The sequence below is a fragment of the Triturus cristatus genome, chromosome 3_1, assembly GCF_964204655.1.
Source record: "Triturus cristatus chromosome 3_1, aTriCri1.1, whole genome shotgun sequence".
In the NCBI taxonomy this organism is placed as follows: Eukaryota; Metazoa; Chordata; class Amphibia; order Caudata; family Salamandridae; genus Triturus; species Triturus cristatus.
Window position 1 is genome coordinate 660,341,514 of NC_140583.1, and position 16,210 is coordinate 660,357,723.

The 16,210-nt window shown below is 46.8% G+C and overlaps 1 long non-coding RNA gene across 1 annotated transcript in view; it reads left to right on the forward strand.

Moving 5' to 3' along the window:
* LOC146860763 (uncharacterized) overlaps positions 1-6,174 on the forward strand; it is a 77,136-nt gene extending 70,962 nt beyond the window's left edge. Inside the window, exon 4 of the long non-coding RNA XR_014979200.1 lies at positions 5,696-6,174. This is a non-coding gene — a long non-coding RNA (uncharacterized LOC146860763). The remainder of the gene's footprint in view (positions 1-5,695) is intronic.
* Positions 6,175-16,210: the final 10,036 nt, after the last annotated feature.

Here is a 16,210-nt window from a genome sequence, read left to right on the forward strand (position 1 = left end):
AGAGCATATTTTCTGTAAATTCACATTATCTTTCTCAGTCATGTGAGAATGAAGTCTGACATTCTCAGTAAAACATGTACATTCAACAAGGGCAGAGACTGTCAGTTGATTCCTTTGTGTTCTACGGCAGCTTCCCAGAGTGTTCTAAATAACATCCAATGTTTTTAAGCTCAAATGGGCTTTATTTGATCTGTCTCCTGTCTACAATCTCCTCTTTTTCAATGTAACTCAAAGGGGAAAATCAATACCCCAGTTTTTTTTCAAAATCTCCCTCTTACCAAGCTCAAAATGTTCGCAAGTATGGTACATTGAATCATGGTAGGCAGGAGGAATTGGGGTAGGGACATGGACTTGGATAACAGAGGACAGGAGGGACATGGAGAGGTGCACCAAACTGACCCTACAGAGCGAGCATCGGGGTTTGCAGCAGCACAATACACCACACAGCGCATGCGGGACGGGAGTGCAGCACAACAATCCATAGCAAGCAATAGGGAAGGGACAGGACCATGCACATGGACAACAGAGAACAGACGGGGAAAGAGGCAATGGTAGCTAGCTGACCATAATGGACAGACAGGAGAGAAAGCTGCAGCATAACAGACCATAAAGGGCAGGAGGGACGGATCAGGGGCATTACAATGGAACAGACAAGCCAGGAGGGAGGGAATAGGGGGTCTGCACATGGAAACAGAGGGCTGGGGGCAAGGTGGCAGGGCAGGAGCAGCAAGATGACCATGGAGGTCAGGCAGGATGGGCACTAGAAACAAGACACACCATGGAGAGCAACAATGAGACTATGGTGGCATACACACAGACCATGGAGGGAAGGTGGGAGGGGGTCAGGGGCAGCTAGCTGACCACACAGTGAAGGTGGGAGGGGCCATGGCAGCACAGAAGACCATGCATGGCAAGCGGGAGGGTTACTGGCAGCACAATGGCTATGGTGGGCAAGAAGGAGGGTGCAGGGGCATGCACAAAGGACCATGGAGGATAGAAGGGAAGGTCAGGACCTGAGCACAGACAAGAGAGTTCAGGGGAAGGGACCTCACAACAGACCGCGCGGGGCAGGCAGGAGGAGCAGTTGCAGCACAACAGATCAGGGAGGGCAGAAGGGTGTGGCAGTAAAATGGACCATGGAGGACGGGAGGAAGGGGATAGGGGCATGGCATGTGGACAGGCAGGGTGGAGGTGGCAGGGATAGGTTACAGTCATCTGACAATGCTAGGCAGGTGGGAGGGGAGTGGCAGCTCAACAGAACACTCAGAGTAGATAGGAGTGGCAGGTCCATGGAACATAGTGGGCAAAAAGGATGGAGCAGGGGCATGCACAAAGACATCGGAGGGCAGGGGGAAGGAGAATAGGGGCAGCAAGCTAAGCACAGAGGCTAAGCAGGAGGTCAATGATGGGCCATAGAATTGGGCAATGGAGGGCAGGAGGAGTGGACTGGTACATCATGCTAAATGGAGGGCAGTGGCAGCACATCAGACCATGCATGGCAGGAGGGAGGAGGCTAGTCCATGGATTCAGACAACAGAGGATAGGGAGGAAGTGGATGGGGCAGCAAGCTAACTGTTCAGAGAAGGTGGGTATTAGGAAGTTTATTGTTTTTAAAATGTGTGTCTGTGCGAACTACTTAAAATATGAACAAGTACGCAGCATAATCTCACTTTTATTCAGGAAGAAGAGGACGTTTGTGACTGTGACTCCGGGCTCACTTGGCAGAAACACCCCCTGACCCTCCACCCCCATCGCAAAATGTAATGCCCGTGAAAAGGGTAGGTGGACGCAGTGTGATATAGAACATAGTCCTGAGAGCACGATTGAAAATGAAAACTAGATGTAGTATATGGTATAAACTATGCACCAAAAAGTGTGATATAGGATGAACCGGGGCGTGAAATCTAATATGCAATACATTGTGCGCAATGACAGATTCATTGCACAGCGCGAGATGGCACAGGCACTAGCGTGTGCTATGCGATATGCGCCTTGGAGTGTAATATGCACAGGGCAGTGTTGTGTAACATAACTAGTCTCTAAAGTTGTAATATAAAATATGTGCTGGGGAGTGTAACGTTGCATATGCACTGTGACAAAGATATGGGTCCCAGATTGTAATATGTATGGCATAGCGCTGTGCGTTATAACATACACATCGAGGAAGGCACGTTAGATGGTGCAATATAACCCGTGCGAAGGCAAGTGTTGCATGACATATTCATGGGGTGGTGTTACAGTGCACATGGGCTAGAGAGTGTCATAGCATACGCACTAGCTGGTGGAATACAACACAGAGGTGGGAGGCAATCGGCGGGCACTGGTGGGTGTAACACAGCATTGGGCTCAGCCAGGAGCACGCTGTGACTCTCAAGTGAGGTTCGTCTCCTTTCCAGAGAGTAAAATAAAAAGTATTACACATCCGGCGGTGGATGTGTTTTTTATTAACCGTGAGGGGGGTTTCTTGCATAGTTTGGTCGAAATTTTGTCGAATCCCCTTTGAATGGCTTGGTGTGCGTGTATATTAAATGTGCCCGTCAATAGCTACCCATGTTTGTATAAATAAACGACAAGGGTGTCTACTTGGAGAGTACCCACCGGTGGGGGCGCCGGGATTAGGCACAGTAGGGCGTCAGACACGTCAGAGCTTCACTAGCGGTGTAAATACATTCCATGTGGATTCATTCTATGCATAGTCGCCTTTTAATGAATATCACGCAAATTGTCATGGTGATAGGTACATACGGTTTGTCCAGCATGTCCTAGGTGTTTCTATAAATATATATATATTTAAAATATTAAAAGACAAAGGCCGGCCCCGGGGGATGGGTCCCCGGAGCCATAAGTGGCCTGAGGAGGGGGGCAACGCAGCCCCCTCCTAAAGAATTTAAATTAAAAAAAGGCCATGACCCGGGGGTTGGGGTCCCCGGGGCCGATTAAGGCCTTGGGAGGGCCAAATTTATTGTTTTCAACCAAAAAGCACAAAACATTTAGGGTGCAGGCCCTGGGGGATGGGGTCCCCAGGGCCAGTAAATTAGAAAAAGAAGGGGGGCCACACAGCCCTCCTTCTTAAAAAAATAAAATAAATAAAAGACCGGCATCGCGCTGGAGGCCACGCCCCTTCCTTGCAGAACTCTGCAAACGCGCCCCCTGGCCAGTTGTAAGTTGGGGAATTAATTCCCCTTCAATACTGAGGGTCCCTGAGGGCCAACTAGCCCAACAGGTATCTCCAGTGTGCGCCAGGGAGCTGCGTTGCAGACAGGTGTTCTGAGGCCACGCCCCTTTTTACACCTCTATCCAACGCAGCTCTGTGGCGCTTACTGGAGGTACCTAGTGGGTTAGTTTGACCCTAGGGACCCTTAGGATTCAAGGGGACTTAATCTCTCAACTTAGAACGGCCACAGGGCGCGTTTACACAGTGGTGAAGGGAGGGGACGGGGCCTGAGGTGACGTGAGCAAACACACCCTGTGGCGCGTTTTAAGTTGGGGAAATAATTCCCTTTCAATTCTGAGGGACCCTGGGGGCCAACTAGCCCACCAGGTGCTTCCAGTAAGTGCCACTGTTCTGCGTTGCAGAGAGGTGGTGCAGGCCGTGCCCCTTTTTACACCTCTCTGCAATGGCGCTTACTGGACGTACCTAGTGGGCTATTTTGCCCCTAGGGATCCTCAGGATACAAGGGTACTTAATCTCCCAACTTAAAAAACGGCCACAGGGCATGTTTACATTTGAACATTGCAAGCACTCACCCCCAGAGGCACAGGGTCAGACTGATTTGCATATGGCCATGTCTGAACTGGGGTGGCGGAGTGGACTAAAGAACGGTGATGGATTAAACCCAGATCAGTTGACTGGGGGTGAGTGCTTGCAATGTTCAACACTCCGTCCATCATTTCCTTTGGTTTTTGCTTTGTTCGCCATAAGTTGGCAGGGTATGCTCAGACATGAGTCCCTTGCTCACTTTGCCACTGGATTCAAGCAAGCCTGGCTGAAGACGGCTGAAATGCCAGAAACCGGTCCTAGGAAGCTTGTTTCCGGTCCAGGGAAGACATGGCTTGGCAGTTCGGGCTGGACTGTTCCCATGAGGCACAGGGTCAGACGGATTTGCATATGGCCATGTCTGAACTGGGGTGGCAGAGTGGGCTAAAGAACGGTGATGGATTAAACCCAGATCAGTTGACTGGGGGTGAGTGCTTGCAATGTTCAACACTCCATCCATCATTTCCTTTGGTTTTTAATTTGGAAGGGCACCATTGAGTCAGCCAATAACTTTGTAGAAGATATCAACAAAAATACATTGAATCTTAAATTTACATCAGACATAAGTGATACAAAAGTACAATTCTTGGATGTTGAAATTTTCATAAGGGAAGATACTATGCATACTAAATTGCACAGAAAAGTAACAGCTGGGAATTCTGTGCTTCATGCAAAGAGTTCACATCCTCACCACCTTATTCGTAGTATCCCCTATGGGGAATTTCTCAGAATAAAACAGATCTGTAGCCATGAAGATGATCTTAAAACATGCCAGAATGAAACATTTGAAAGATCTTTGAACAGGGGTTATGCAGCCACTGATTTGAAAATAGCCAGAGACAAGGCTAATAGCATCGATATAGATGCCCAGCAGCTTATTACTTACGAGATCAATAAACCATTAAGGCAGAGCAACATTGATACTGACACCATTATCTCTGAATCTATCGATAACATCAGATTGATAACCAACTACTGTAAACAGGAGAGACAGATTCGCAAAATTTTATACAAAAATTGGCCAATAATTCGGTCAGACATTACTATGTCACAAATTTTGGCAGAACTCTCTTTGCTAACATTCAGAAGGGCGCCCTCAATGAGGGATGCTCTAGTAAGAAACAGTCCTGAGGTGAACACTTCCAATACATGGCTAACAGCTAGACAAGGTTTTTTTAAGTGTAGTTCTTGTCGCGCGTGTAAATTTGGGAAAAAATGTATCTGAATATGTTACAGCTTTCAGCCCCAATCCAGTTAAAATAAAAGGACACTATACTTGCAGAACTGAATATGCAATTTATGTTTTAGAGTGCACTTGCCAGTTATTATACGTTGGCAGCATTAAACTGCAAGTTTTTAACAGGATTTTACAACATCTTAGAGCGGTGGTGAATTCAGATCCCACCTATCCTGTAGCGCGACATCTGAAATTAGTACACAATAATAACCTCAACTACCTCAACTATTATGTTATTAGCACAATACCCAAAAACATCAGAGGAGATAACAGAGAAAAAAGATTGAGACAAGTGGAATCGGAATATATTATGTTACTCAACACCAAAATGCCAAATGGTCTTAACAACAATGATGATTTGCTCAACTTTTTATAACTAATATTGTTGGGGATGTTGATGTTGGTGAAGTCTCAGGTTGCTTTTAAGCTGGCTTTTTATCCCTACTTTGGCTAGGTTTTATCTGGTTTTTCTAGGTTTTATCTGGTTTTAGTGGAGTATGTTGCCGGTTTTAAGTTCTGGGATTTTACTAACTTCATAGATATTATTTTATCAAATATGTGCAATTTTGATCCTTTGGCTGCTAAAACATAGGGTTTTATTAAGGCTCAACTTCTATTATGAGATGCAGTAGGAGTATAACATCTGAGGTCTGTTTTAATATCATTATAAAACACATACAAAATATGTTTTGTCTCATTAGATGCTATAAACCAGAACAATTTTGGAGATTGGGACGTGTATATACGAACACCATACCTACAAATAATTGAAACATTGAAAACCATATAAGACGTCTACTATAAGCTGCTATGTAATTTATTGTTTATATATGTATAAGTTATATATGACTATGCACTGTATTGTTAGCACTTTTTTTGCACTATTTTGCACAATTTTCAGAATTACCGCAATTTGCGTCAAATGGTTCAATGGAAATGTGTAATATGTTATGTCAATTTGGCTAACTCTTATACAATATAGTGTAGTTAGCATATCTCAACTAGTAGCACTGTGCAAGAATTTCTAGTTAGAGATATACTATAAGCTGATTTTGCATATTTGGACTATCTCTGGTTGTGAATTACCTTAAAGGAACACTAGGTTCTTATTGACTTCTTGTTTTACATAAGTATTAATTAGTAACGAAGTATTCAAAATGAAATGTAAAATATTATGAGTAAAGAAAGAAAAAAAGAGGAAAAAAATATATATAAGGAATTTTTTTTATTTAAACCAGTATATCTATATATGTACATTTTATGCAGAAATCACTAAGAAAATTTGACTTGTACAAACTCACAGTCCTATGTTGATGTTTGAACCGCAATAGAGTTGGTATTCTGTGCTTGTCTTTGATTAGTCACCTTATATATATGCACTGATTGGTCAAGCGCGTCATGTGATCAAGACTGCCGTTCGGCAGTCGAAACGCGTCAGGCTGGGCACTCGCTTGATATAATCATGCACTTGCACTTTTAAATCTGCAGTAAAATAAAGAATCTCTTTCCACGTTGTGGTCCGTACCTGCTTTTGGATCGTATCAAGGATTGTTCCAGGATTTTGGCTATCATATATATATACATATATATATATATATATATATATATACTACCTACTGGCAGTCACCAGTAGGTATAGTTAGGACCTTGTTTCTATTCAAAAAGCGTTTTTTCTTTTCCCAATAACTTTGGTGCCGGTTGACGAATCTTTGCGAAATTTTCAAAACGTTGGTCCCGCTCCGGTCAGCTCCTATCCTGAAAGTTTCGGGGTGCTTCACCAAGCGGGGGCTGAGAAAAAAGGGGGGTCCCAAAACGCGTTTTCTCCATGTTATTTCCCATAGGAAACTTTAGACACGACTACAGCCCGAACTGCTGAACTGAATTACACCAAATTTGGCAAAAAGGTAGCCCTTGGCTCAGAAAGAGACCTTTTTTTTAAATGGTGTAAATCCGTTCAGTAGTTCCTGAGAAATTAAAAAAATAGAGGTCAAAAAATCAATTTCCCATAGGAGACTTCAGACACGGTTACAGCTGAAACTGTTGGATCATAAAGAGACCTTTTTATAAAATGGTGTAAATCCGTTCAGTAGTATTTGAGATATTAAAGGAAAAAAATCTTTATATAGCTGGGCGGGACCTAACTACACACGCACAAGCTTGACTCTAATTGGCTGTCAACACTTCAATAGAGGAAGTGTTGGCAGCCATCTTGGTGCAATGCTTTTTAGGTCTCGACTAGCGACGCAGCGCATGCGCTGCACACTACACAGACACAACTGCACTGCCCTAAACCCTAAAACACTACCCTGCACGAGCCCCTACACTGCACGAACACCACTGCATTGCCGTAAACCCAGAAACACTACCCCAGCACGACCCACTACACTGCCCGAACACCACTGCTCTGCCCTAAACCCTGAAACACCACCCCAGCACGACCCCCTACACTGCCCGAACACCACTGCATTGCCCTAAACCCTGAAACACCAGCCAGCACGACCCCCTACACTGCATGAACACCACTGCACTGCCCTAAACCCTGAAACACTACCCCAGCACAACTCCCTACACTGCCCGAACACCACAGCAGTGCCCTAAACCCTGAAATACTACCCCAGCATGACCCCCACCAATGCCCGAACACCGCTGCACTGCCCTAAACCCTGAAACACCACCCCAGCACGATCCCCTACACTGCCCGAACACCACTGTACTGTCCTAAAACCTGAAACACTACCCCCAGCACAACCTCCTACACTGCCCGAACACCACTGCACTGCCCTAAACCCTGAAACACCACCCCCAGCATGACCCCCTACACTGCCCGAACACCACTGTACTGTCCTAAAACCTGAAACACTACCCCCAGCACGACCTCCTACACTGCCCGAACACCACTGCACTGCCCTAAACCCTGAAACACCACCCCCAGCATGACCCCCTACACTGACCGAACACCACTGCACTGCCCTAAACCATGAAACACTACCCCCAGCAAGACCCCCTACACTGCCCGAACACTACTGCACTACCTAACCCCTGAAACATCACCTCCGGGAAGACCCCCTACACTGCCCGAACACCACTGCCCTAAACCCTGACACACCACCCCAGCAAGACCCCCTACACTGCCCGAACACCACTGCACTGCCCTAAACTCTGAAACACCACCCCCAGCACGACCCTCTACACTGCCCAAACACCACTGCTCTGCCCAAAACCCTGAAACACCAGCCCCAGCACGACCCCCTACACTGCCCGAACACCACTGCTCTGCCCTAAACCCTGAAACACCAGCCCCAGCACGACCCCCATCACTGCCCGAACACCACTGCACTGCCCTAAACCCTGAAACACCAGCCCCAGCATGACCCCCTACACTGCCCGAACACCACTACACCGTCCTAAACACTCAAACACCAGCCCCAGCACGACCCCCTGCACTGACCGAACACCACTGCACTGCCCTAAACCCTGAAACACCAGCCCCAGCACGGCCCCCTACACTGCCCGAACACCACTGCACTGCCCTAAACCCTGAAACACCACCCCCTGCACAACCCCCTACACTGCCCGAACACCACTGCACTGCCCTAAACCCTGAAACACCACCCCAACACGACCCCCTACACTGCCCGAACACCACTGCACTGCCCTAAACCCTGAAACACCAACCCCCGCACGACCCCCTACACTGCCCCAACACCACTGCACTGCCCTAAACCCTGAAACACCAGCCCCCACACGACCCCCTACACTGCCCCAAAACCACTGCACTGCCCTAAACCCTGAAACACCAGCCCCCGCACGACTTCCTACACTGCCCCATCACCACTGCACTGCCCTAAACCCTGAAACACCAGCTCCCGCACGACCCCCTACACTGCCCCAACACCACTGCACTGCCCTAAACCCTGAAACACCAGCCCCAGCATGACCCCTACACTGCCCCAACACCACTGCCCTGCACTAAACCCTGAAACACCAGCCCCAGCATGACCCCCTACACTGCCCCAACACCACTGCCCTAAACCCTGAAACACTAGTCCCAGCATGACCCCCTACACTGCCCGAACACCACTGCACTGCCCTAAACCCTGAAACACCACCCCCAGCAAGACCCCCTACACTGCCCAAACACCACTGCACTGCCCTAAACCGTAAAACACTACCCCAGCACGACCCCCTACACTACCCAAACACCACTGCACTACCCCAAAACACTACTCCCAGCACGACCTCCTACACTACACAAACACCACTGCACAACCCTAAACCCTAAATCTACCCCAAGCATGAGCCCCTACACTACACAAACACCACTGCACTACCCTAAACCCTAAAACACTACCACCAGCATGACCCCCTATACCACACAAACACCACTGCACTACCCTACACCCTAAAACACTACCCTCAGCACGACCCCCTACACTACTCAAACACCACTGCACTACCCTTTACCCTAGAAAAGTAATCACCACCCCAAGCCCAATCCCCCTTACCTCTCACTCCTCGTAGTTCCTCTCTCCTCATGGTTCCTGCTTTATGTCGTCTCTGAGGGGTGGTGCACATCGTTGTGAGGAAACGGAACAGCCTGTGTTTCCTTACAACGACGTGGATCGTCTACATTTTTTTAGAACTCATGGTCATTTACCATACATACCTTTACAACAAAATTCGTTGTAAAGGCATGCATGGTAAATGACCATGCATTCTAAAAAAATGCGTAGTAATGACTTTGCGATGTACAACGCATGTGTGCTAATGCATGCATTGTAATGGTATCGCGAAGTAAAAAATTTGTTGTAACGGCTGTTCACCGATCGAAGCTGGCCCCTGTTCTTCAGTGAGTCCTTTTTTTTTATAAATTAGGAGGAAGGAATGTGGTTTTTTTACCAAAAAGTGCATTCCCGGTTGTTGTATTGTGAAAGTGTCCGCGTGGCCTAGTTTCACTTCCGGTGAGAGAGTGGAAGAGTCTGTTTGGATCTAAAGGGGTTCTGCTGTTGGACGGGGCCGGCGCGACACGTCATCAGAAAACACTGCGAATGGAAAGCATTGTACCCAAAGTGTGGAGCAGTGCCATGAGAGGTCAACGAGTGTGCGTCCCACAGCAGTATGACCGTACCGCGTGACCCATGTGCCGCCTCCAGTGTACGGAAGGCAGAAGCGGCATCCATCGCAGGTCCTCTTTAAGACCGTTGTAGCACTAATTCTACATTTTGGAACTAGGGCATTTTAACCTTGTTGTCCTGCCAGATACAAAGAGAAGATCCTGTGTTATTCAGTGCCCTCGATACCTTTTCTGTGGGTAGTGGTGCTTGTCACTTCGCTGTCCCGCCGGTGCACAAGACTGGGCTCCCCACCTCGTGTGCCATCTGCAGGGCCTCTGCCCTCGGATCACTGGTTTTGGTTTCTGGAGTGGTAACATGAACAGTTTATCCCAAAGGCCTAGCCTGAACACTTAGGTGAATATCCCCTGCACTAGCATTCCACGGAAATTCTTTCCTAGCTCTCCCACGTCGATGACGATGTCATAATAGCACGGCTATGCTCGCGACACCGTATGACGTCATAGGAGCCATAAGAGGACCTCGTCGGCGTGCTGACGTCAGTTCCACCAATTTTTTCCATGGCACCGAGGTAAACAGGTGGACCAACACATTTTCACATGTATACACATGAATGATGTAATATGTGACGTCATCAGCAGTGCATTGCGGGGGCGCGAGTTATAGTTAGCTGAACTAAGTATAACGCCGGAATTTCTATGTTTTTGTACGAGTGAAATTTCTATGGTTTTTTAAATGCTAATTTCTAACTATAACGTGCCTGAAACCTATGGTTTTTTCAGGGAATATATATATATGTATCCACCAAACAAAAGTTTGCTTCAACTCGAGCCGCAAAGCGACGACGGGTCGTGACAGATTAGTGAAACCCAACCATCCAACAATCCATTGTAAGTCTCATCAGGAAAACAATGCTTCAAGGCACCCAAATGCTTTAAGGCAGATTTTTCTTTTCAGGTAACAAACACGACTCTACGCGTTTCGGAAAACCAGTTTCCTTGTTCACGAGTGCCGAGGTATTGTGAAACAAACCGTTAAATACCTGTCACGTGACCTGTGACTTCAGTGCAAAGAACGTGAAAACAGACTTCACCAATTGTGAAAAAAATACATTTTGACAACATAATATTACCTCATATTGCGTGTCAATCGTATAAACAAATTACATTGTTGGAGACATTTAAACACATTCAATACATTCGGAACAAAAATAGGGGGTCTACGTATTTTTTGTATTATGTCCTCGATGTTACATTGAGAGAACTTTATTGTTCTCAATCTCTTATGTCAGTGATAATCTTAAACACAAGTGTGTGTAAGTGTTTTGGCTTACCTCGCTAATCATTCAGGACTCCATACCTCGATCGTATGTTTGTTGCACCATACTGACAGTGATTAAACGTTTCAGCAGCGTCAGGGACGTTTACGCGTATTAGTCCAGAAAAATGTTTAACTGGCTAAATAGTGTTTTGCACTAGTGTGCAGGGGCCCATTAGGATACGATGAAAATACCAATATCACATTCTAAATCTAGCCACAGTGGGCAAATAGTAACAGGTGTTCCTTTTACACGAATCTTTATAATCGAGAAAAGAGTCATTTTAACATAAATAACTGATGGCAAACTAGAATAGTGTCCGCATCTAATTATAAAAAGAGCCGCTGATGGTCATTGTTCTTGTCTAGGTTGTTCCAACTCATTGGTCAATGCTCACAAGGTGATAGATCTGAAAAAATACACATAAAAAAAACAATGTCACAAATTGACTCATATACTATGATGTTAAAAATCACAAAGATACAAACAACAGATGAGGAAAAAACGGCGACCAAAAATAACATTAATAATCAACCGTGCATCGAAAGAGATCAGAGGGTCACCTACATTGTAGTTAACCCAAGTGAACAGAGAGTTCTTCGTCAATGTTATGCCCCAGAGGCTGTACTGTCTGATATTCTCTCATCATCCTTGACTCTAACCGTCTCAGTTCAAGGACTCTGTTACCACCTCTCTCTCTCAAAGGGATAGTGTCAAGGACACAGAATGTACAGCCTATGTAGTATTTGTTGCATGGGCATTTGAGGGCATATACAGGTGACAAACCGTAAGGCTAAATCCTTAAAAGACACGCTATGTCAAAGTGTGGTGATGTCTATGCCCAAGTCTATTGATATTGGTCAACAAAGCCTGCTTTTTGTGATTTGGTCTCTGTTTGTTCATTAGTTTTTGAGAAATGAAGGTTCAAGGTTCAAGGTATAATGTAGAGCAGGCATTTACAAAGTGGCAACTCTGCCTAGATGTGTCACTTTGTAAATAGGGTGCACTATGGCGCATTGATTACGCCGCTGCAGCGTCACTGAAAAGTGACCCAAAGGCAGTGTATGATCTTCATAAATAAGGCCCATAATTTTTTTATAACAGTACCACGGACCTGTGGTAAAACCCCCAAAAAATATCGGGCTCCCGCCCTTTTCTATTTTAAGCCTCTGAGGTGGGCAAGAGCCCAGGCAGGGCCTAGGGGGGGGGGGGGTCAGCGAAAGTAATTGTTTTGGAGAGGGGAAGGGCACACATTTTCTGGCCCTTTGTGCCCTAGCGCCGGGACACTCCTGGGAGTAGCCGTGCGCTCTACAAATACCCAGTAACATAACATAACATCCCTGAGGCACACTTTAACTTTTATGGGGAGGGGGAATTAAGCTCCCCTCCAAGAGCCATTTCTACGCCACCGGGACCCCATCTCCTGGGGCTGATGCAAATTTTAATGGAGCAGGAAATGTGGCTTATCTCCCCAGGCCTCCTGGAGGCCCCATGGTCTCCATCACCCAGAACCAATTTATTTTTTGGGGTAGGTGGGCGTGGGACCCCCCCTGCCTGAGTCATAGTATGGCCCCAGGGGACCCTATCCCTTGGGGCTTGTTGTAGGCTCCCATCTCTGGTGGGAGCAATAATGCTCCTGCCGGCCAGAAGCAAGTATTTCCTTCTTTCCCTGCCCGCCAATGTGAGCAGGGCAACCATTTTTGCTCCTGCTGCGGGAGCAGAAGTAAAATCTGCTCCCACAGGGCAGGAGCATATTTGTTGCTGGCTTCTGGCAGCTGCCAGGATGGGTGCTGGCTGGGGAGCCAGCAGGGACTGCGGGGTGTTTGTGGATCCCCATGCAGCCCTCTACGTATTTTAAAAATGTGAGTGCCCCAGGTGGGCAATGGGGCACGAAGTGGCTGGCTCTTGCCAGCACCCATAATGGGTGCTGTCTGGGAAGCTGGCAGAGCCCATAATAATAATCCAAAATAATAATAATAATCCACATTTGTAAAGCGCGAACAATCACCCGTAAGGGTCTCTAGGCGCTGGGGTCCGTCGGGAAGATTAAGCAAGCTATTGCCCAGAGTCACATGGTGCTGGGCTAATCTGCCGCCGGTGCCGGGGATCGAACCGTGATCCCCAGATTCCGGAGTCAGTTGCCCTGGCCGCGGTGCCACACCTCTTCCTTGAGGCTCCTCCTGGGCCCCTCAATGTCGTTTAAAGATGTGGGTGTCCTAGGTGAGCGCTGGGGTGCCAACCAAAGCCGAAGAGTGGCTGGCTCTCACGAGCAACCACACAATGGGTGCTGGCCAGGGAGTTGGTAGGGGTTGCAGGGGTCCATGAGCGCACCCTGCAGCCTGCAACAAAAAGAAAGCTGTGGGTGGCTCAGGTGGGACCAGGTCACACACAAAAATAATAATTAAAAAGGAGATAATTTAAATATATTTTAATTCATGGTGGTGCACCATTCTGTGCAGGGACATGTTCTATGACATAATTGATAACATCACTGCAACATTCTAAATAATGTCAGTGATGACACGACTGTTCAGGGCGGGTCGCGAGTAATACTCACTTTAGGGAACAAGTTTATCTTCTTCTCCCTTTGGCAACAAAACCTGCCTTTGCCACTGCCTACAACTCAACAGAAATAAACAGTAATTATTCTATAAAACATGTTTTCTTATTTACGGACCTAGTGACGGCCTCTTTTGTTGCCAAACTTGGTTTATTTCTTTTGAAATTCCACACAATACCACACAGTCAGTGCCCAGGCTGCAAGTGGAATTTCACCACAGATGGAAGGCAGAAGTTGAGCGTGTGCGATACAATTGCAATTTTAAAATAACAAAATCAGAAATAACTATCTTGATGGAAAAGCTCCACCAATTTTATGTTTGATAAGGATCTTTCATGCACAAGGACAAAATAACTGAAAAGAGTTTTCATACATAAATGTGATTCGAGGTGCACAGCAAGTTAGAATGGAGGCAAAGTGTGCTGAGTAAAGATCATAGCAGCCGTGGACAGTGGTGGCTGCCATTTACAACAAGGAGGGGAGGGGGCTTGGGGGAGAGGAAGCGGGGTAGAGGAAACACCGGGGGGTGCGCAGGAGGGGGAGAAGGGGGGGGGGGGGTGTTTAAAATAATACTAAAAAGTTAAGCTTACCTGTTGCCGGCTGCCTCCCCCTCGTGCCTCGGTGTTGGGACTTCCTTGTCCCAGCAGACATACTGTGGCTACGTCACAGAATCCCTGTACAATCCCCGCGCTACTCTGCAGTGCCAGGATTAGCCTCAGCAGGCTAAAAAGACGCCCTGCTCAGAGCAGGAATCTGTGGGGTTTCTCCAGCCCCGCTGCTCAATGCAGCCGGGCTGGAGAAACAGAAGTCCACATGTCAGTTTTGGTCAGCCTAAGACGGCCGGCCAAACACACATGAGCACTTAGGGAGTGCACCTAGCGCTCCTCCTTCCCCTCCCATGCCTCGGTCCCGCCCCTCCCTGTACACGATGGCAGAGCCAGCGGCTTAAAAATAAAACAATATTGAAATATCGTTTCATTTTTTAGCCGCTGGCTCTGAGCCATGGGGCGATGCCCTTCCGCCCTTGGCCGTGGATTCTACTGTGACTCCTAATGTGACTTTGCCACAGAATGGGAAAACCAAAGAGATTCTAGTAACGTCTTGGGAAGAGTATGCGCTGCTGGGCTACTGTGGCCTCCACCCATAGAAAAACACACAACAGCTATGTCCTGTCTCAAGGTAACTTAGGGGCATATCAACAAGGGCTTTTTCTCTGCTTTTTTGGCTTTAAAAGCCAAAAAAGCAGAGATAAAACTAGCACCCTATTAACAACAGGGTGCTAACATGCAAATTCGCATGTTAGCACCCTTTTACTCTACGCTTCCAATTGCAACTCTAATTAGATGCAAAGGGGGCGTTCCAGAGTAAAATAATAGGAGAAATGTCGCTAAGCGAAATTTCTCCTATTATCAAGAATATCGCTAACCCTGTTAGAGACAAAAAAAGCAGCGCTAACCGCGGTTAACGCTGCTTTTTTACGTCTGGTATTTTTCTGACTTAGCCATGATATCCTATGGGAGGAGGATATCATGGCTAAGTTTGCCTGTCCCTATCAACAAGGTAACGTGAGATTATCGCTGGGTTTCCAGCGATAATCTCACTTTAGCCTGTTAGCGTGAGGATTTTTATCGCTATTGAGATAAGCGTTGCTAATAGCACGCTATCTCAGCGATAAAAATTCACGCTAGCCGGCGATAATTATCCTAGCGCTAAGTGCGCTTAGAGATAATTATCGCCAGTTGTTGTTGATATGCCCCTTGGCTTGCACAGAATGAGACCTATCCTAGGTCTAATAATTTGGGAACGAGTTTTCGCTCCCATACCGGAAGCACTGCTGTTGCATCGCAAAAATTATGCCACAATTAATTCCATTAAATCGTTTTATTCAAGGTATTCCAAACTTTTCATTTGCCTTTTCAGGTCGTTTTGTCACATTAAATGCATTTTATGTATGTTTTTGCACCTATCCTAGGTCACCATTGATTGGTTACCTGTCATGGAGGCTGCCATTACATGAATAATGGGCAGTCCGGGGGAAATATTTTAGCTTCTAAGTTGACACTTTGGGGGTCTGATGCATCTTGCCCGTTGATGGAATGCTAGCCCTTTCCATTTCTCCACACATGCTGAGTCTCAGTTGGAGGATGGATTGGTGTAAATTCCATCTGTGACGCGTACCACGTTGGGGGAGTTTGCTGCTGCACAGAAGCCTTCTTTCATAATCTAAAACTCTCCCTGCGTGTCTGAGTAATTTATCTGTTGACCC